Here is a 20353-nt window from a genome sequence, read left to right as displayed (position 1 = left end):
TCAGAGGCGCATCAGAGGCGCATCAGAGGCGCATCAGAGGCGCATCCGAGGCGCATCCAAGCAGCATCCAAGGCAGTCCCGGCGTTGTCCAGGCGCATCCAAGGTGCATCCTTGACAGTCCCGTAGTCGTCCAGGCTCATCCAAGGGAATCCTGGGGTCGTCCAGGGGCATCCAAGGCGCATCCAACGCTGTCCCGGCGTGATCCAGGCACATCAAAAGCACATCCAAGACGGTCCCAGCAACGTCCAGACACATCCAAGGCGGTCCTGGTGTCGTACAGGCGCATCAGAGGCGCATCAGAGGCGCATCAGAGGCGCATCAGAGGCGCATCCGAGGCGCATCCAAGCAGCATCCAAGGCAGTCCCGGCGTTGTCCAGGCGCATACAAGACGCATTCAAGGCAGTCCCGGCGTTTTTCAGGTGCATCCTAGGCGGTCCTGGCGTCGTCCAGGCGCAACCAAGGCACATCCAAAGAAGTCGCGGCGTCGTCCAGGCGCATCCAAGGCAGTCCGGGTGTCTTCCAGGTTCGTCCAGACACATCCAAGGCGGTCCTGGTGCCGTACAGGCGCATCAGAGGCGCATCAGAGGCGCATCAGAGGCGCATCCAAGCAGCATCCAAGGCAGTCCCGGCGTTGTCCAGGCGCATACAAGACGCATTCAAAGCAGTCCCAGTGTTTTTCAGGTGCATCCTAGACGGTCCTGGCGTCGTCCAGGCGCAACCAAGGCACATCCAAAGAAGTCCCGGCGTCGTCCAGGCGCATCCAAGGCAGTCCCGGCGTCTTCCAGGTTCATCCGAGGCATGTCCAAGGCGTTACCCGCAGCCGAGCCGCAGCCGAGCCGCAGCCGAACCGCAGCCGAGCCGCAGCCCAGCCGCAGTCCAGCCGCAGCCCAGCCGCAGCCCAGCCGCAGCCCAGCCGCAGCCGAGCCGCAGCCGAGCCGCAGCCGAGCCGCAGCCGAGCCGCAGCCGAGCCGCAGCCAAGGCGCAGCCAAGGCAGTCCCTGCCTCATCCAGGCTCATCCAAGGCAGTCCCTGAGTCATCCAGCCTCATCCAAGGTGATCCCGGCGTCGTCCAGGCTCATTCCATCCAAGGTGGTCCCAGTGTCGTCCAGGCGCCACCAAGGCGGTCCCAGGATCGTCCAGGCGCATGCAAGGCGGTCCAGGCGTTGTCCAGGCACATCCAAGGCGTTCCAGCGCATCAGAGGCGCATCAGAGGCGCATCCGAGGCGCATCCAAGCAGCATCCAAGGCAGTCCCGGCGTTGTCCAGGCGCATACAAGACGCATTCAAGGCAGTCCCGGCGTTTTTTCAGGTGCATCCTAGGCGGTCCTGGCGTCGTCCAGGCGCAACCAAGGCACATCCAAAGAAGTCGCGGCGTCGTCCAGGCGCATCCAAGGCAGTACGGGTGTCTTCCAGGTTCGTCCAGACACATCCAAGGCGGTCCTGGTGCCGTACAGGCGCATCAAAGGCGCATCAGAGGCGCATCAGAGGGGCATCCAAGCAGCATCCAAGGCAGTCCCGGCGTTGTCCAGGCGCATACAAGACGCATTCAAGGCAGTCCCAGTGTTTTTCAGGTGCATCCTAGGCGGTCCTGGCGTCGTCCAGGCGCAACCAAGGCACATCCAAAGAAGTCGGGGCGTCGTCCAGGCGCATCCAAGGCAGTCCCGGCGTCTTCCAGGTTCATCCGAGGCATGTCCAAGGCGTTACCCGCAGCCGAGCCGCAGCCGAGCCGCAGCCGAGCCGCAGCCGAGCCGCAGCCGAGCCGCAGCCGAGCCGCAGCCGAGCCGCAGCCGAGCCGCAGCCGAGCCGCAGCCCAGCCGCAGCCCAGCCGCAGCCCAGCCGCAGCCCAGCCGCAGCCGAGCCGCAGCCGAGCCGCAGCCGAGCCGCAGCCAAGGCGCAGCCAAGGCAGTCCCTGCCTCATCCAGGCTCATCCAAGGCAGTCCCTGAGTCATCCAGCCTCATCCAAGGTGATCCCGGCGTCGTCCAGGCTCATTCCATCCAAGGTGGTCCCAGTGTCGTCCAGGCGCCACCAAGGCGGTCCCAGGATCGTCCAGGCGCATGCAAGGCGGTCCAGGCGTTGTCCAGGCACATCCAAGGCGTTCCAGAGGTCACTAGACGCATCCAAGGCAATCCCAGCATCGTCCAGGCACATCCAAGACTGTCCTAGCGCCGATCAGGCGCATCCAAAGTGCATCAGAGGTGGTCCCGGTGTCGTCTAGGGGCAACAAAGGAAGTCCCTGCGTCGTCCAGGAGCATCCAAGGCGGTCTTGCCATAGTCCAGGCGCATCCATGACGCATCCGAGGCACATCCTAGGCAGGCCCGAAGTCATTCAGGCGCATCCACGGTGGTACTGGCGTAGTCCAGGCATATCAAAGACATATCCGAGGCAGTCCCGGCGTCGTCCAGGCGCATCCAAGGTGCATCCTTGACAGTCCCGTAGTCGTCCAGCCTCATCCAAGGGAATCCTGGGGTCGTCCAGGGGCATCCAAGGCGCATCCAACGCTGTCCGGGCGTGATCCAGGCACATCAAAAGCACATCCAAGACGGTCCCAGCAACGTCCAGACACATCCAAGGCGGTCCTGGTGTCGTACAGGCGCATCAGAGGCGCATCAGAGGCGCATCAGAGGCGCATCCGAGGCGCATCCAAGCAGCATCCAAGGCAGTCCCGGCGTTGTCCAGGCGCATACAAGACGCATTCAAGGCAGTCCCGGCGTTTTTTCAGGTGCATCCTAGGCGGTCCTGGCGTCGTCCAGGCGCAACCAAGGCACATCCAAAGAAGTCGCGGCGTCGTCCAGGCGCATCCAAGGCAGTCCGGGTGTCTTCCAGGTTCGTCCAGACACATCCAAGGCGGTCCTGGTGCCGTACAGGCGCATCAGAGGCGCATCAGAGGCGCATCAGAGGGGCATCCAAGCAGCATCTAAGGCAGTCCCGGCGTTGTCCAGGCGCATACAAGACGCATTCAAGGCAGTCCCAGTGTTTTTCAGGTGCATCCTAGGCGGCCCTGGCGTCGTCCAGGCGCAACCAAGGCACATCCAAAGAAGTCGCGGCGTCGTCCAGGCGCATCCAAGGCAGTCCCGGCGTCTTCCAGGTTCATCCGAGGCATGTCCAAGGCGTTACCCGCAGCCGAGCCGCAGCCGAGCCGCAGCCGAGCCGCAGCCTAGCCGCAGCCCAGCCGCAGTCCAGCCGCAGCCCAGCCGCAGCCCAGCCGCAGCCGAGCCGCAGCCGAGCCGCAGCCGAGCCGCAGCCGAGCCGCAGCCGAGCCGCAGCCAATGCGCAGCCAAGGCAGTCCCTGCCTCATCCAGGCTCATCCAAGGCAGTCCCTGAGTCATCCAGCCTCATCCAAGGTGATCCCGGCGTCGTCCAGGCTCATTCCATCCAAGGTGGTCCCAGTGTCGTCCAGGCGCCACCAAGGCGGTCCCAGGATCGTCCAGGCGCATGCAAGGCGGTCCAGGCGTTGTCCAGGCACATCCAAGGCGTTCCAGAGGTCACTAGACGCATCCAAGGCAATCCCAGCATCGTCCAGGCACATCCAAGACTGTCCTAGCGCCGATCAGGCGCATCCAAAGTGCATCAGAGGTGGTCCCGGTGTCGTCTAGGGGCAACAAAGGAAGTCCCTGCGTCGTCCAGGAGCATCCAAGGCGGTCTTGCCATAGTCCAGGCGCATCCATGACGCATCCGAGGCACATCCTAGGCAGTCCCGAAGTCATCCAGGCGCATCCACGGTGGTACTGGCGTAGTCCAGGCATATCAAAGACATATCCGAGGCAGTCCCGGCGTCGTCCAGGCGCATCCAAGGTGCATCCTTGACAGTCCCGTAGTCGTCCAGCCTCATCCAAGGGAATCCTGTGGTCGTCCAGGGGCATCCAAGGCGCATCCAACGCTGTCCCGGCGTGATCCAGGCACATCAAAAGCACATCCAAGACGGTCCCAGCAACGTCCAGACACATCCAAGGCGGTCCTGGTGTCCTACAGGCGCATCAGAGGCGCATCAGAGGCGCATCAGAGGCGCATCAGAGGCGCATCAGAGGCGCATCCGAGGCGCATCCAAGCAGCATCCAAGGCAGTCCCGGCGTTGTCCAGGCGCATACAAGACGCATTCAAGGCAGTCCCGGCGTTTTTCAGGTGCATCCTAGGCGGTCCTGGCGTCGTCCAGGCGCAACCAAGGCACATCCAAAGAAGTCGCGGCGTCGTCCAGGCGCATCCAAGGCAGTCCAGGTGTCTTCCAGGTTCGTCCAGACACATCCAAGGCGGTCCTGGTGCCGTACAGGCGCATCAGAGGCGCATCAGAGGCGCATCCAAGCAGCATCCAAGGCAGTCCGGGCGTTGTCCAGGCGCATACAAGACGCATTCAAGGCAGTCCCAGTGTTTTTCAGGTGCATCCTAGGCGGTCCTGGCGTCGTCCAGGCGCAACCAAGGCACATTCAAAGAAGTCCCGGCGTCGTCCAGGCGCATCCAAGGCAGTCCCGGCGTCTTCCAGGTTCATCCGAGGCATGTCCAAGGCGTTACCCGCAGCCGAGCCGCAGCCGAGCCGCAGCCGAGCCGAGCCGCAGCCGAGCCGCAGCCAAGGCGCAGCCAAGGCAGTCCCTGCCTCATCCAGGCTCATCCAAGGCAGTCCCTGAGTCATCCAGCCTCATCCAAGGTGATCCCGGCATCGTCCAGGCTCATTCCATCCATCCAAGGTGGTCCCAGTGTCGTCCAGGCGCCACCAAGGCGGTCCCAGGATCGTCCAGGCGCATGCAAGGAGGTCCAGGCGTTGTCCAGGCACATCCAAGGCGTTCCAGAGGTCACTAGACGCATCCAAGGCAATCCCAGCATCGTCCAGGCACATCCAAGACTGTCCTAGCGCCGATCAGGCGCATCCAAAGTGCATCAGAGGTGGTCCCGGTGTCGTCTAGGGGCAACAAAGGCAGTCCCTGCGTCGTCCAGGAGCATCCAAGGCGGTCTTGCCATAGTCCAGGCGCATCCATGACGCATCCGAGGCACATCCTAGGCAGTCCCGAAGTTATCCAGGCGCATCCACGGTGGTACTGGCGTAGTCCAGGCTAATCAAAGACATATCCGAGGCAGTCCCGGCGTCGTCCAGGCGCATCCAAGGTGAATCCTTGACAGTCCCGTAGTCGTCCAGCCTCATCCAAGGGAATCCTGGGGTCGTCCAGGGGCATCCAAGGCGCATCCAACGCTGTCCCGGCGTGATCCAGGCACATCAAAAGCACATCCAAGACGGTCCCAGCAACGTCCAGACACATCCAAGGCGGTCCTGGAGTCGTACAGGCGCATCAGAGGCGCATCAGAGGCGCATCAGAGGCGCATCCGAGGCGCATCCAAGCAGCATCCAAGGCAGTCCCGGCATTGTCCAGGCGCATACAAGACGCATTCAAGGCAGTCCCGGCGTTTTTCAGGTGCATCCTAGGCGGTCCTGGCGTCGTCCAGGCGCAACCAAGGCACATCCAAAGAAGTCGCGGCGTCGTCCAGGCGCATCCAAGGCAGTCCGGGTGTCTTCCAGGTTCGTCCAGACACATCCAAGGCGGTCCTGGTGCCGTACAGGCGCATCAGAGGCGCATCAGAGGCGCATCAGAGGCGCATCCAAGCAGCATCCAAGGCAGTCCCGGCGTTGTCCAGGCGCATACAAGACGCATTCAAAGCAGTCCCAGTGTTTTTCAGGTGCATCCTAGGCGGTCCTGGCGTCGTCCAGGCGCAACCAAGGCACATCCAAAGAAGTCCCGGCGTCGTCCAGGCGCATCCAAGGCAGTCCCGGCGTCTTCCAGGTTCATCGAAGGCATGTCCAAGGCATTACCCGCAGCCGAGCCGCAGCCGAGCCGCAGCCGAGCCGCAGCCGAGCCGCAGCCGAGCCGCAGTCCAGCCGCAGCCCAGCCGCAGCCCAGCCGCAGCCGAGCCGCAGCCGAGCCGCAGCCGAGCCGCAGCCGAGCCGCAGCCGAGCCGCAGCCAAGGCGCAGCCAAGGCGCAGCCAAGGCAGTCCCTGCCTCATCCAAGGCAGTCCCTGAGTCATCCAGCCTCATCCAAGGTGATCCCGGCGTCGTCCAGGCTCATTCCATCCAAGGTGGTCCCAGTGTCGTCCAGGCGCCACCAAGGCGGTCCCAGGATCGTCCAGGCGCATGCAAGGCGGTCCAGGCGTTGTCCAGGCACATCCAAGGCGTTCCAGAGGTCACTAGACGCATCCAAGGCAATCCCAGCATCGTCCAGGCACATCCAAGACTGTCCTAGCGCCGATCAGGCGCATCCAAAGTGCATCAGAGGTGGTCCCGGTGTCGTCTAGGGGCAACAAAGGAAGTCCCTGCGTCGTCCAGGAGCATCCAAGGCGGTCTTGCCATAGTCCAGGCGCATCCATGACGCATCCGAGGCACATCCTAGGCAGTCCCGAAGTCATCCAGGCGCATCCACGGTGGTACTGGCGTAGTCCAGGCATATCAAAGACATATCCGAGGCAGTCCCGGCGTCGTCCAGGCGCATCCAAGGTGCATCCTTGACAGTCCCGTAGTCGTCCAGCCTCATCCAAGGGAATCCTGTGGTCGTCCAGGGGCATCCAAGGCGCATCCAACGCTGTCCCGGCGTGATCCAGGCACATCAAAAGCACATCCAAGACGGTCCCAGCAACGTCCAGACACATCCAAGGCGGTCCTGGTGTCCTACAGGCGCATCAGAGGCGCATCAGAGGCGCATCAGAGGCGCATCAGAGGCGCATCAGAGGCGCATCCGAGGCGCATCCAAGCAGCATCCAAGGCAGTCCCGGCGTTGTCCAGGCGCATACAAGACGCATTCAAGGCAGTCCCGGCGTTTTTCAGGTGCATCCTAGGCGGTCCTGGCGTCGTCCAGGCGCAACCAAGGCACATCCAAAGAAGTCGCGGCGTCGTCCAGGCGCATCCAAGGCAGTCCAGGTGTCTTCCAGGTTCGTCCAGACACATCCAAGGCGGTCCTGGTGCCGTACAGGCGCATCAGAGGCGCATCAGAGGCGCATCCAAGCAGCATCCAAGGCAGTCCGGGCGTTGTCCAGGCGCATACAAGACGCATTCAAGGCAGTCCCAGTGTTTTTCAGGTGCATCCTAGGCGGTCCTGGCGTCGTCCAGGCGCAACCAAGGCACATTCAAAGAAGTCCCGGCGTCGTCCAGGCGCATCCAAGGCAGTCCCGGCGTCTTCCAGGTTCATCCGAGGCATGTCCAAGGCGTTACCCGCAGCCGAGCCGCAGCCGAGCCGCAGCCGAGCCGAGCCGCAGCCGAGCCGCAGCCAAGGCGCAGCCAAGGCAGTCCCTGCCTCATCCAGGCTCATCCAAGGCAGTCCCTGAGTCATCCAGCCTCATCCAAGGTGATCCCGGCATCGTCCAGGCTCATTCCATCCATCCAAGGTGGTCCCAGTGTCGTCCAGGCGCCACCAAGGCGGTCCCAGGATCGTCCAGGCGCATGCAAGGAGGTCCAGGCGTTGTCCAGGCACATCCAAGGCGTTCCAGAGGTCACTAGACGCATCCAAGGCAATCCCAGCATCGTCCAGGCACATCCAAGACTGTCCTAGCGCCGATCAGGCGCATCCAAAGTGCATCAGAGGTGGTCCCGGTGTCGTCTAGGGGCAACAAAGGCAGTCCCTGCGTCGTCCAGGAGCATCCAAGGCGGTCTTGCCATAGTCCAGGCGCATCCATGACACATCCGAGGCACATCCTAGGCAGTCCCGAAGTCATCCAGGCGCATCCACGGTGGTACTAGCGTAGTCCAGGCTAATCAAAGACATATCCGAGGCAGTCCCGGCGTCGTCCAGGCGCATCCAAGGTGCATCCTTGACAGTCCCGTAGTCGTCCAGCCTCATCCAAGGGAATCCTGGGGTCGTCCAGGGGCATCCAAGGCGCATCCAACGCTGTCCCGGCGTGATCCAGGCACATCAAAAGCACATCCAAGACGGTCCCAGCAACGTCCAGACACATCCAAGGCGGTCCTGGTGTCGTACAGGCGCATCAGAGGCGCATCAGAGGCGCATCAGAGGCGCATCAGAGGCGCATCCGAGGCGCATCCAAGCAGCATCCAAGGCAGTCCCGGCATTGTCCAGGCGCATACAAGACGCATTCAAGGCAGTCCCGGCGTTTTTCAGGTGCATCCTAGGCGGTCCTGGCGTCGTCCAGGCGCAACCAAGGCACATCCAAAGAAGTCGCGGCGTCGTCCAGGCGCATCCAAGGCAGTCCGGGTGTCTTCCAGGTTCGTCCAGACACATCCAAGGCGGTCCTGGTGCCGTACAGGCGCATCAGAGGCGCATCAGAGGCGCATCAGAGGCGCATCCAAGCAGCATCCAAGGCAGTCCCGGCGTTGTCCAGGCGCATACAAGACGCATTCAAAGCAGTCCCAGTGTTTTTCAGGTGCATCCTAGGCGGTCCTGGCGTCGTCCAGGCGCAACCAAGGCACATCCAAAGAAGTCCCGGCGTCGTCCAGGCGCATCCAAGGCAGTCCCGGCGTCTTCCAGGTTCATCCGAGGCATGTCCAAGGCATTACCCGCAGCCGAGCCGCAGCCGAGCCGCAGCCGAGCCGCAGCCGAGCCGCAGCCGAGCCGCAGTCCAGCCGCAGCCCAGCCGCAGCCCAGCCGCAGCCGAGCCGCAGCCGAGCCGCAGCCGAGCCGCAGCCGAGCCGCAGCCAAGGCGCAGCCAAGGCAGTCCCTGCCTCATCCAGGCTCATCCAAGGCAGTCCCTGAGTCATCCAGCCTCATCCAAGGTGATCCCGGCGTCGTCCAGGCTCATTCCATCCAAGGTGGTCCCAGTGTCGTCCAGGCGCCACCAAGGCGGTCCAAGGATCGTCCAGGCGCATGCAAGGAGGTCCAGGCGTTGTCCAGGCACATCCAAGGCGTTCCAGAGGTCACTAGAGGCATCCAAGGCAATCCCAGCATCGTCCAGGCACATCCAAGACTGTCCTAGCGCCGATCAGGCGCATCAGAGGCGCATCAGAGGCGCATCCGAGGCGCATCCAAGCAGCATCCAAGGCAGTCCCGGCGTTGTCCAGGCGCATACAAGACGCATTCAAGGCAGTCCCGGCGTTTTTTCAGGTGCATCCTAGGCGGTCCTGGCGTCGTCCAGGCGCAACCAAGGCACATCCAAAGAAGTCGCGGCGTCGTCCAGGCGCATCCAAGGCAGTCCGGGTGTCTTCCAGGTTCGTCCAGACACATCCAAGGCTGTCCCGGTGTCGTACAGGCGCATCAGAGGCGCATCAGAGGCGCATCCAAGCAGCATCCAAGGCAGTCCCGGCGTTGTCCAGGCGCATACAAGACGCATTCAAGGCAGTCGCAGTGTTTTTCAGGTGCATCCTAGGCGGTCCTGGCGTCGTCCAGGCGCAACCAAGGCACATCCATAGAAGTCCCGGCGTCGTCCAGGTGCATCCAAGGCAGTCCCGGCGTCTTCCAGGTTCATCCGAAGTATGTCCAAGGCGTTACCCGCAGCCGAGCCGCAGCCGAGCCGCAGCCGAGCCGCAGCCGAGCCGCAGCCCAGCCGCAGCCGAGCCATAGCCGAGCCGCAGCCGAGCCGCAGCCGAGCCGCAGCCGAGCCGCAGCCGAGCCGCAGCCAAGTCAGTCCCTCCATCATCCAGGCGCATCCAAGGCACATCTAAGGCAGTCCGGGCTTCGTCCAGGTGCATACAAGCAGGTAACGGCGTGATCCAGATTCATCCAAGGCAGTCCCGGCTTTGTCCAGGCGCATCCAAGGTGATACCGGCGTCTTTCAGGCCTATCCAAGGCGGTCGCGGCTTCGTCCAGGCGAATCCAAGGCGCATAGATGGCGTATCCAAGGTAGTCTCGGCGTCGACCAGTCGCATCCAAGGCTTATCCGAGCCGCATCCAAGACAGTCTTGGCGTCGTCCAGGCGCATCCAAGGCAGTCCCGAAGTTGCCCAAGCGCATCCAAGTCTTATCCAAGGTGGTCCAGGCATCATCCAGGCACACCTAAGGAGGTCCTGGTGTCGTCCAGGCGCATCCAAGGCGCAATCATGGCGCATCCAAGGCCGTCCCGGCATCGTCCAGACGCATCCAAGGCCGTCCCTGCGTCGTACAGGCGCAACCAAGGCGGTCCCGGCGTCGTCCAGGCGCATCCAACGCGGTCCCGGTGTGTTCCAGGCTTATCAAGGGCAGTCCAGAGGTCACAAAGGGCATCCAAGGCAATCCCAGCGTCGTCCAGGCACATCCAAGACGGTCCCAGTGTCGTCCAGGCGCATCCAAGGTGGTCTCAGAATTATCTAGGCGCCTTGGCATCGTCCAGGCGCACCAAAGGCGGTCCCGGCGACGTCCAGGCGCAAGCAAGGCGGTCCAGGTGTCGTCCAAACGCAACCAAGGCGGTCCCGGCGTCGTCCATACGCATCCAAGGTAATCTCGCTTTAGTCCAGGCGCATCCATGACGCATTCAAGGCGGTCCCAGTGTCATCCAGGCGCATCCAAGGCGGTCCAAGCATCATCCAGGCGCATCCAAAGTGATCCCGGCTCCATCCAGACGCATACAAGGCGCATCCTAGGCGGTTCCTGCATCGTCCAGGCGCATGCAAGATGGTCCCTTCCTCTTCCAGGCATGTCCAAGGTGCATTCAAGGCGGTCCAAGCGTCGTCCAGGTACATCCAAGGCAGTTCTGACGTCGTCCAGGCACACCTAAGGCTGTACCGGAGTCATCCAGGAGCATCAGACGCGCTCCCGGTTTTGTCCAGGCCCACACAAGGCTGCCCCGGCGTCGTCCAGGCGCATACAAGGCGGTCCCGGCGTCGTCCAGGCGCAACCAAGGCCGTCCCAGCGTCGTCCAGGCGCATGCAAGGCAGTCCCGGCTTCGTCCAGCTGCATCCAAGACAGTCTCGACTTCGTCCAGCTGCATCCAAGGCAGTCTTGGCATGGTCCAGGTGCATTCAAAGTGATCCCGGCATCGTCTAGGCGGGTACAAGGTGGTCCCAGCGTCTTCCAGGCACATCCAGGGCAGTCCTGGCATCGTCTGGGCACATCCAAGGTTGTCCTGGCGTCGATTAGGTGCATCCAAGGTGCATCCGAGGCACATTTCAAGCCACATTTCAAGTCGTCTAGAGGCATCCTAGGTGGTCCTGGTGTCGTCCAGGGGTATCCAAGGCGCATCCAAGGTGGTCTTGGCGTTTTACAGGCGCATCCAATGTGGTCCAAGCATCGTCGAGGCGCATCTAAGGTGATCCCGGCGTCATCCAGAAGCATCCAAAGTGATCCCGCCGTCGTCCAGGCGCATCCAAGCTGAGCTTGGCGTCAACCAGGCGCATTCAAGTTTGTCCCGGCGTCATCCAGGCGCATCCAAGGCTTTCCCGGCGTCGTCCAGGCACATCCAAGGCAGTCCCAGCGGCGTCCAGGCGCATTCAAGGCGGTCTCCGCGTTGTCCTGGCGCATCCAAAGCATATCCAAGGCGGTCCCGGCCTCGCCCAGGCGCATTCAAGGCGCATCCAAGGCAGTCCTGGCATTGTCCAGGCGCATCCAAGGCAATCCCGGCGTCGTCCAGGCGCATACAAGCCGGACTCGGTGTCGTCCAAGCGCATCCAGTGCGATCCCAGCTCCATCCAGGTGCATCCAAGGGGGTCCCGGCGTCGTCCAGGCGCATACAAGGTGGTTCTCCGGCGTCGTCCAGGCGTGACCAAGGCGATCCCAGTGTCCAAGCACATCCAAGGCGCATTCAAGGCAATTTCAAGGCTCATCCAAGGCAGTTCTGACGCATTCGAAGCAGTCCTGGCTTCATCCAGGAAATTCCAAGGCAGCGTACCAAATTGCTCAGTGCAACAACAACAAAAAAAACACCATTGCAGAAGACCTACCTGCAGTCGTGGATATGGTCTCCGTCATGCTGCCTCATTTACATTAAAAAAGAAATCATTTTATTTACTTTTGTTTTGTAGGATATGATGTTTTAAATATTGTGCCCCTTACTTTGAATTTAATATTAATTATTGCTGTTATTTCATTTAATATTATGTTTGCTCATTATTTTATTGTATTTTCTTCAGCATTCAGCAGTTGGTCAAGAATGTTTAGAGTTTAAAAATTCATAATTTATTTTTTAATTTCAGGCAAAGTGATGCACATTCAATCTGTTTTGTTAGACACAAAAACAATGTTATAATAAAGTTATTCTTTACTGTAAGTTGATCTTTCTTTTTTATTTAATTTTGTTTGCTTTAATCATTGAAGAATCATTAAAGTTTAATGTTAATAAGGGTACAAGCGTGGGGGGCTCAACATTTTTTTTTCTCCCTGGGGGGCATCAGGGAATTGATTGAGCAGCACTGAACTAAGCACAGGCGCAGGGCATGGCAGGGCAGGGCAGGGGTGGGCAGGGTAGGGCAGGGCAGGGCAATGTTATGTTTATATTATGTTTGCTCATTATTTTATTGTATTTTCTTCAGCATTCAGCAGTTGGTCAAGAATGTTTAGAGTTTAAAAATTCATAATTTATTTTTTAATTTCAGGCAAAGTGATGCACATTCAATCTGTTTTGTTAGACACAAAAACAATGTTATAATAAAGTTATTCTTTACTGTAAGTTGATCTTTCCTTTTTATTTAATTTCGTTTGCTTTAATCATTGAAGAATCATTAAAGTTTAATGTTAATAAGGGTACAAGCGTGGGGGGCTCAAAATGTTTTTTTCTCCCTGGGGGCATCAGGGAATTGATTGAGCAGCAGTGAACTAAGCGCAGGCGCAGGGCATGGCAAGGCAGGGCAGGGCGGGGCAGGGGTGGGCAGGGTAGGGCAGGGCAGGGCAAGGGTGGGCAGTTTCAACCAGATGCGGGCACATGACATAGCTGCACACAAAAGACTTATGCTAGTTGCGTTAATCTGTCGATGGTGTTTTCCACCATTGATGCGTTGGCATCAAGCTAACCAACCTTAGCATTCATCACATTTTCTTCACATACTGTGTCAAATCTGTATTGGGTGGTTCGCAGCCACCAAAATATTTGAGCCACTAAGCTTCAATCAGTTTTTGGTATACATAATATATTGTATGCTGTGAGTATTGTTATATTTTCTGCCTACAAGTGTTGCTGCCAAGTTTGTGTTCAAATATCAGTGATATATTGGAGTTATAATGACTGTAACATTAATCTAGAATTGTTAGCATGGTTGTGTTAGTCTGTCGATGGTGTTTTCCATAATGCGTTAGCATCAAGCTAACCAAGCTTAGCATTCATCACATTTTCTTCACACACTGTGTCAAATCTGTATTGGGTGGTTCGCAATCACCAAAATATTTGAGCCGCTAAGCTTCAATCACTTTTTAGTATACATAATATATGCCTCTGAGTTTAGTTATATTTTCTGCCTACAAGTGTTGCTGTAAAGTTTGTGTTCAAATATCAGTTATATTGGAGTTATATGACTGCAACATTAATCTAGAATTGTTAGCATTGTATGTTAGCATTAAGCTTAGACAAAACTAAAACATCCGGGAGTTGCTAAAATACTTGTCGTACAGTGTGACTTTTGTAAATGAGAAATAATGACTTACTTGTTTGCTGTTCTTCTCAAGTATTCAGATCATAATGGCTGACGTAATTTTTGGAACTCCAAATGAACATATGGAATTTACAGTAGACCATTGAAAGGCAGGCAAATGCAACTCGTGCAGCCCCCTAAAAAAAATTACAAAAGGAAAATATTTCATTTAATTTATTTTTTACGTTATAAAAACCTACAGTCATAGCATAATTGAAAAGAATGTAAAGAATTAAATAAAAACAGCTTGCACATAATGATTTCATGCTTGTAACAGACTTGAGCCTATATATGGTCTGCAGAAACGAGCTCTAAGAGTAATATGTTGTGTACATCCGAAACGTTCATCTCAGCCTCTTTTTACTCAGCTAAGTATCCTCACTGTTTTTCAAGTCAATCATCTTCAAATTGGTCTCTTGCTTCATGGCTCATTGGGGAGAACCCTTCCCCTATTTTTTCATAACTTATTTAGACAGAATTCTCAGGTCCATAATTACCCCACATGCAGCTCAAATGACCTCAGACCACCAATAGCCCGTACAGCCCAAACTCAATTTAACATACTAGGCTACAGAGGGTCAAAGATTTACAATTCGCTTCCACTATTTTTATGGGACTTTTCTCACCAATTTAAGAAGGCTCTGAAATCACTTATCTTAGACACTAAATACTTTCCATATGGTATGCTAAATGAACCTGGCTGGATCCATTCATTATTCTCTTTAGTTATAGTTTTGGTGTGCTTTTTCCCTATTGTTGTATGCCTTATCCCTGTTATTAATGTTTCTTTTTTCATCTGTATGACATGTATTAGGATGCATATTTCTCTATCCATTGAAATTTTACCTTAAATGTATTCATATTTCTGGAGAATGCTACTTTGCAAGCCCCTGGAGAGTTTTTTTAGACATTCTTTTTCACATGTATTTAATCTATGTACATTTTAAATGTTTTTGTATGTGAAAATAAACAAACAAAAATAATTAAAAAATTAAGCAAAAGTATACAACATGTGAAATTAGATTAACATTACTTCTTTAAAACGCTTCAACTCGGCCACAATATGTCAATAATAATAATCCAGCTGGTTATCAACACTTTTGTAGAAAAGCTGATACTACCTGCAGCCGTGGATATATGGTCTCCGTCATGCTGCCTTATTTTCATTAAAAAAAACAGCACAAATTGTTTTATTTATTTTTGTTTTGTAGGTTAAAATGTTTTATATATTGTGCTCCAGAGTTAATGGTGCTAATTACTTTGAATTGAATATTATTTATTGCTGTTATTTAATATTATATATGTTAATTATTATTTTATTGTATTTTTTTTAGCATAAAATGGCAGTTGGTCAAGAATGTTTAGTTCTTATTTAGTTTAGTTAATTATGTTCATAATTTATCTTAATTTCAGGCAAAGTGATGCACATTGAATCTGTTCTGTTACAAACTAAAAAACAATGTTATTCTTTATTGTAAGTTGATCTTTCTTTTTTATTTATTTTTTGTTTTCTTTAATCATTAAAGAAACATTAAAGTTTAATGTTAATAAGGGTACAAGCTTGGAGGTGGCGTAAAATGTTTTCTTCTCCCTAGGGGGGGCATCTCAGAAAATGATTGAGAAACACTGATCTCAACGCAGGCGCAGGGCAGGGCAGGGGTGGGCAGTTTCAACCAGATGCAGGCACATGACATAGCCGCAAACAAAAGACTGATGCTGGTTGTGTTAGTCTGTCGATGGTGCTTTCAATAATGCGTTAGCATCAAGCTAACCAAGCTTAGCATTCATCACATTTTCTTCACATACTGTGTCAAATCTGTATTGGGTGGTTCGCAGTCACCAGCATATTTGAGCCACTAAACATCAATCAATTTTTAGTATACATAATATATGCGCGTGAGTATTGTTATATTTTCTGCCTATAAGTGTTGCTGCAAAGTTTGTGATCAAATATTGGTGTTATATTGGAGTTATAACAACTGCAACATTGATCTATAATTGTTGGCATTGTATGTTAACATTAAGCTCAGACAAAACTAAAACATCTGGGAGATGCTAAAATACTTGTCGTAAAGTGTGACTTTTGTAAATGAGTGATAATGACTTACTTGTTTGCTGTTCTCAAGTATTCAGATCATAATGGCTGACGTAATTTTGGAACTCCAAATGAACACACATGGAGCATCCACTACACCATTGAAATGCAGGCAAATGCAACTCGCGCAGGCCCCTAAAAAAAACAATACAAAACAAAAATAGTTTATTTTGTTTGTTTTTTACTTCATAAAAACCTACAGTAATAGCATAATTGAAAAGAATGTAAAGAATTACAGAAAGGGTTGTACATAATGATTTCATGCTTCAGTATAATACAAAGAGTTGAGCCACTAAACTTCAATCAGTTATTAGTATACATAATATACAGGACTGTCTCAGGAAATTAGAATATTGTGATAAAGTTCTTTATTTTCTGCAATGCAATTAAGGAAACAAAAAATGTCGTACATTCTGGATTCATTACAAATCAACTGAAATATTGCAAGCCTTTCATTATTTTAATGTTGCTGATTATGGCATAGAGCTTAAGAAAACTCAAATATCCTTTGTCAAAATATTAGAATATCATGAAATAGTATACTAGTAAGGTAAAGCAATCAAAACTAAACCACGTTTTCCCTCCTGTGTTCTGACCAACAGCCGGGGGTAAAAAGAGCATAACCATCCGAGCCAACCCCCGATACAGTCCTCAGGCTCCCCAACAATAGCGGTAGCAGTTTGCATTATTTTATTGCAAAGTTTTTCCTTATTCAGATTTGTTTCAAGATTAGTTACAGTTAGACTTCACTTTAATGTTTAATGCAGTTATTGCAATTTTGTTGTTTTATCACAGTAGATTGGTTTATTTACATTTTAAAAGCCAATAGCCATTCATTTACAAATATAATTGCACTTTAGTTTACATATTTAAATGTTCAGATATTAAGATGTGACACAGATTTTGCACGATTTGAAAGAGGCAAAATAATATGCTTACTCTTTCAAATATATTAGTATAATCATTTGTTTCAAATGTAATTATATTCTAAATAAAAATTAAATTTGGTGTTCAAAAAGTAATTTTTCAAACCTGAGTCTTGAAAAAGAGGGGGTCGTCTTGTAATCGGGGTCGTTTTATATTTGGGCCAATACAGTAATATGAAATTAGATTAACATTACTTCTCTAAAACGCTTAAACCCTCAAACTCGGCCACAATATGGAAATATTAATATTCCAGCTGGTTATCAACACTTTTGGGCAGTCAAAGACACTAGAATACTGTATGAACATCAATTGAAAACGAAGCAACACGGCACATAATATTTTCGAATAGACGAGATAAACATTTTTTCACGAGACATACTTTGAGGATTGCCCATATTTAAGGACAAGGCCTATAAATCATTCTATTACACACCATTTCTATACATTTGTAGAGCAGTTTAGAGGGAAAAATTCGTGAAGTATGGTAGGCCAAGCTACAAGCTAAAACTCCGTCGTGTTGCCCCGAATATGCTGTGTTAGCGCTAAACTACGCGCGAACGAGACCAATTACTACAATACTACCAATATTAGTACAATAGTCCATCGTATCATTTAATAAAGTCGTTTATTATTAAACTCTCCATATTTTTACAATTGTTGGTAGTAGTTAACATCGTTCTTACCTCATACGTTTCAACGCAATTTAAAAAGGAGACAGCCGCCAATTGATTACACACACCTGCGCAGTTCACAGTTAAACTCGGCCACAATATGGCAATATTAATATTCTAGAATATTCCAGCTGGTTATTAACACTTTTGGGCAGTCAAAGACACCAAAAATACTTTATTAACATCAACCAATTGAAAACGAAGCAACACGGCACATCATATTTTCAAATAAACGAGATAAACACATTTTTAACGAGACTTACCTTTAGGTTTGCCCATTTTCAGGGGCAAGTCTATAAACCATTCTAACAGTACACACCATTTCCACACATTTGTAGAGCAGTTTAGAGGGAAAAAATCGTGAAGGATGGTAGGCCAAGCTACGAGCTAAAACTCCGTCGTGGTGCTCCGAATGCTATGTTAGCGCTAAGCTGCGCGCGAACGAGAACAATTACTACAATACTACCAATATTAGTACAATAGTTCATCACATCATTTAATAAAGTTGTTTATTATTCAACTCTCCATATTATTACGATTGTTGGTAGTAGTTAATTTACAATACATCGTTCTTACCTCATGCTTTTCACCGCAATTTAGAATGGAGACAGCCGGCATGCGATTACACCTGCGCTAGTGTTGGCCGGTGAGTGAACGATTCGGAAGGAAAAGGAACGACTCTTTTCCTTTCATATATAACTTCAACCAGTAAATGTCAGTAATGCCAATTGAATCTGCTGCCTGCGCCAATAGATTTCATTTAGATATTTAAAAAAAAATAGATTTTTAGGTTTTAGGTGCTACCCAGCCGTAAAACAAAACGAAGAAGAAAATCAACCAATCAGCTGATCGACCGGGTGAGAGACTGTTGCCAACGAATCAGTGTGTAAGTGTTGTATTATAGAAAGAAATGTGTTAATTAACCCAGCCAATTATCATATATAATAATTTGGGGGTAGTTGTATTGTTTAATGTGTATGGGTTATTTCCACTGGATATTAAAAAAAAAAAAAAAGGCTTATCATTTTGTGTGTTTGTGTGTGTGGGGGATTCGTTGAACGATTCGTTTGAACGAATCTTATGAGTGAACTGATTCTAAAGATCTGTTCACCTAAAAGAACTGGAATGCACATCACTAACCTGCCCAACCTAGTATTCAGTTAATTACTGATTTAAATGAACCATATGAATAAAACAAACATGAAATTAAATAAAGTGGTCAAATAAAATACTAGATGGAAAAACTGATGCTGACTGATGCTCCTTTCTCTTCTTCTCCTCCTCTTCTTGCACCTTCCTCTTTCTATCCTCCTCTGCTCTTTTTCGTTCCTCCTCACGCCTCCTCCGATCGTCTTCCTGTTGGTGCTGAAGCTTCCGTTTCTCTTCCTCCCTCTTTCGCCTCTCCTCTTCCTGCTGTTCTTTTCTCCTTCGCTCCTCCTCCTCCAACCTCCTCCTCTCCTCAGAGTCTCGGACGGCTGCCTGGGATGCCCTCTGTCTCCGCCTTTCCTCCTCCACCCGCTCCATCTCCTTTCTGCGTTCTTCGTCAAGCCGTCTCCTCTCCTCTGCCTCCTGCTTGCCATGGCTCCTTTGGATAGGCCATGGCTCCTTTGGATAGGCCATGGCTCCTTTGGATAGGCCATGGCTCCTTTGGATAGGCCATGGCTCCTTTGGATAGGCCATGGCTCCTTTGGATAGGCCATGGCTCCTCTGGATAGGCCATGGCTCCTCTGGATAGGCCATGGCTCCTTTGGATAGGCCATGGCTTCTTTGGATAGGCCATGGCTCCTTTGGATAGGCCATGGCTCCTCTGGATAGGCCATGGCTCCTTTGGATAGGCCATGGCTCCTTTGGATAGGCCATGGCTCCTTCGGATAGGCCATGGCTCCTTCGGATAGGCCATGGCTCCTTCGGATAGGCCATGGCTCCTTCGGATAGGCCATGGCTCCTTCGGATAGGCCATGGCTCCTTCGGATAGGCCATGGCTCCTTCGAATAGGCCATGGCTCCTTCGGATAGGCCATGGCTCCTTTGGATAGGCCATTGCGCCTCTGGATAGGCCATGGCGCCTCTGGATAGGCCATTGCGCCTCTGGATAGGCCATTGCGCCTCTGGATAGGCCATTGCGCCTCTGGATAGGCCATTGCGCCTTTGGATAGGCCATTGCGCCTTTGGATAGGCCATTGCGCCTTTTCATGTGGAATTACTTATCCCATTCGGCTCCTCTTGCAGCCTACAAAAACACAGACAGACATTAATTGTGTGCTGGGAAGCTAAAACTCGACAACCATTGTGTGTTGGGAAGCTGAAACTTGACGAAAACAGGTTTTCACCTGATTTAGGACTACTCTTTCTCCTTAGTGTCCTCAACATCACTGAAAGGGCTCCTTCAAGAGCCTCCTGCTTGCTTTTTATAGAAGGATGCTGGCTGGGCGGCCTTTTTTAGTGCTACAAAAGACAAGCAAATTATTGCAACAAAAATAGACATTGAGTAGAGTGCCAATGGCATGATTTTTTTACCAACAATTATACATACTAGGAGTTTTACATTTGAGAAAAAAAATATTATATTGCAGTAAGTTATAATAATTTATCAAAATTATATTTCATATTTTAATTTTATACATTCTAAGTAGAGTTTTACATTTGAAAAAATATATAATCATTACATTGTGGTAATTTACAAGAATAATTAAAGATTATAATTCATATTTTAATTTCATCATCTACAACTCACCTCACATTGGACAGATGGATGACCCAGGTTGGCGGCATCCAAAACGGGAGAAAATAACCCGCGCAAATGTTTGTTGCGTGACGGAACGAGAGCGGGCGGGCGCCATCTTTGAATGGATTTCCTCTGATTTGGACATGACTTAAATTCGTTACATTTATCAGTTTGCATAACACGGAAATGGCACACGCATGATATAAAATAATAAAAAAGTGTTCAGTTATTTAGAGTCAAACTAACATTTCCTATAGTCGGACAAACACGAGCTTATCGCCGGCGTCATTTACGAACTTTTAACAAACGAATGAAAAAATGCTGGCCAGCATTATTAAAAAAAAAAAAAAAAAAAAACGCGAAAGACATTTGAAATACCGTAGCGGCAAAACTACCAAAACGCGCAACGACGCGACGCAAAATCGATTGTGGCGTGCACTCCCTAGACAGCGAAAATCCTGCAAGAAATAAAAAATGGCAAGAAGA

At 51.9% G+C, this 20353-nt stretch overlaps 1 protein-coding gene across 2 annotated transcripts in view; it reads right to left on the bottom strand.

The window, feature by feature from the left end:
• The window catches only part of LOC148389070 (dnaJ homolog subfamily B member 6-B-like), a 61065-nt gene extending 42136 nt beyond the window's left edge, over positions 1-18929 (bottom strand). The window contains exons 1-3 of one of the 2 annotated variants that reach the window (XM_088394383.1): positions 17720-18929; positions 15559-15680; positions 13464-13587 (exon numbers count right to left, since the gene is read on the bottom strand). The gene's annotated coding sequence lies outside the window, so the exon portion shown is untranslated. Of the gene's footprint in view, positions 1-13463; positions 13588-15558; positions 15681-17155; positions 17361-17719 lie in introns of those variants that run through there. The other variant, XM_088394384.1, reaches the window with a different exon arrangement.
• Positions 18930-20353: the final 1424 nt, after the last annotated feature.

This window comes from Syngnathus floridae, chromosome 13 (assembly GCF_059516105.1).
Source record: "Syngnathus floridae isolate MCC-2025c chromosome 13, RoL_Sflo_1.0, whole genome shotgun sequence".
NCBI lineage: Eukaryota > Metazoa > Chordata > Actinopteri > Syngnathiformes > Syngnathidae > Syngnathus > Syngnathus floridae.
The sequence above is the reverse complement of the archived record's forward strand: the minus strand, read 5'-3'. Positions and strand labels throughout refer to the sequence as shown.